Raw genomic sequence first — 2,310 nt, forward strand, 5'->3', positions numbered from 1 at the left:
TACTTTTCTACTGGATGGTTAAGACCAGGGTAAAGCAGGACCTATGCAACAAGAGTTGTAGCTTTTTGGTCTGAGAAGGTCAGTGAAATGCCCTCAGTATTTATCCTGAGATCCTGTACCTCAGATTGTAGAACCTTTGTCAGTGCAGCCATGTGGATGAGTGATGGCCCACTTCTATCTCGTTTGTCAGAGTACTATAGTTTTCACTGTATAAATCTTTTATTTCTTTTGTGAGATTGATTCCTAAGTATTTCATTTTTGGAAGGTGTTATTGTGAAAGGCATGGTTTCTCTGATTTCTCTCTTGGTTACTTTGTTGTTTGTGTATAGAAAGACTGTTGATTTTTGAATGTTGAGTTTGTATCCTGCTAAGCTACTGAACTTGGTTATTAAATCTACAAGTCTCTTGGTGGAGTTTTTTTGGGTCTTCTATGTAGACTATCATGTCATCTGCAAATAATGGTAACTTCACTTTTCCCTTTCAAATTATTATGCCTTTTATTTCTCTCTCTTATCTAATTGCTCTGGCTAATGTTTCCAGAACTATATTGAATAAGAGTGTTGATGATGGGCTTTTCCTGATTTTAAAGTGAAGGCTTTTAATTTTTGTCCATTTAGTATGATGTTGGCTATCAGTTTATCATAGATGGCTTTTATCAAGTTGAGGTAAAGACCATCTATTTTGATTTTCTGTAAGGTTTTTTTTTTTCTCATAAATGAGTTTTGAACTTCGGCAAAAGATTTTTCTGCATCTGCTGAGATGATCATGTGATTTTTGTCTTTGACTCTATTGACATGGTGTAATACCTTTAGGGATTTGCATATGTTGAACCATCCCTGCATTCCTGGGATGAACCCCACTTGGTCATGATGTATAATCTTCTTGATGATTTGATGCATTCTGTTTGCTAGTATTTTATTGAAGATTTTTGCATTTATATTCATTAGAGAGATAGGCCTATAGTTCTCTTTTTTGGTTAATTGTTTGTCTTATTTTGGTATCAGAGTAATACTTGTATCTATGAGTGAGCTTGGGAGTTGTTTTCCTTTTGATTTCATTAAAGAGCTTGAGAAGAATTGGCGTTAAATATTTTTCTTAATTTCTTGTAGCATTCACCTGTGTCTCCATCTGGACCTTGATTTATTTGTAGGGTTCGGGGGTAGGTTTTTAATTATATTTCTTTGTTGGTCGGTTTTTTAAAATTACATTTCCAATTTCATTGTCTTATATTGGGTTATTCAGAATTTTTTTAATTTAAAAAAAATCTTTTATTTATTACTTGGTCTTACTATGCAGCTAGGACTTGTAGTGATCCTCTTGTCTCAGCCTCCCCAGCACTGGGATTAGAAGTGTGAACCAGTGGCCAGCACATTGGGGCTAGCATGGAATATGGTACTGGGAATTGGTCGTGGGTCCTTGAGCTTGTCAGGCAGGTGCTTAGACCGATGAGTTACCTCCCTTGTCCCCAGAATTTTTGTATCTTCTTGATTCAGCTTTGGTAGTTCATATGTGCTTAGGAATCTGCCCATTTCTTCTCTGTTTTCCATTCTGTGAGAGTAAAGATTTTTGGAAATAGGTATTGACCTTCTGAATATCTATAGGGTCTGTAATCACTTTGCCCTTTTCATTTCTTATTACATATATTTGAATTTTTCTGTCCTTTTATTTTTTGATAATGTTGGCTAAGGATTTATTAGTTTTATTCTTTCAAAGCACCAATTCTTTAATTAATTAATTCTTTGTATTGTTTTGTTCATTCCTATTGCATTATTTTTGCTCTGATCTTTATAATTATCTGCCTTCTTTGCACTTTGGGCTTGACTTGCTCTTCTTTTTCTAGGAGCTTGAGGTGCAGCATAAGATTGTTTATTTGGACTCATTCTGTTTTCCTGATGTGAGAATTTACTGCTATAAATTACCCTCTTAAGACAGCTTCAATTGCATCTCACTGATTCTGGTAAGTTTCATCTGCATTTTCACTCAATTGCACATATTATCTAATTACTTCTCTAGTTTCATCTCTGAACCATTGATTATTCAGTAGGTTGTCACTTAGTTTCCAGTTGTTTATGGAATCTTTGCTATTTCTTTGTCAATAATTTGCCAGTTCTTCACACTATGGTCAGATAATATGTGTATGATAATTTCAGTTCCTTTTCATTTACATAAGCATGCTCCATTTGCTAGTATATGGTCTATTTTGGAGAATGTCTCCAAAAAATTATGACATTGTTGGATGGAACACTGTAAACATCTACCAAGTCCATTTCTCAAAAGTTGGTTTTAGTTCTGTTACTTCTTTCTTCTTTC

Source organism: Octodon degus, unplaced genomic scaffold, assembly GCF_000260255.1.
Source record: "Octodon degus isolate 3935 unplaced genomic scaffold, OctDeg1.0 scaffold00057, whole genome shotgun sequence".
Lineage (NCBI taxonomy): Eukaryota > Metazoa > Chordata > Mammalia > Rodentia > Octodontidae > Octodon > Octodon degus.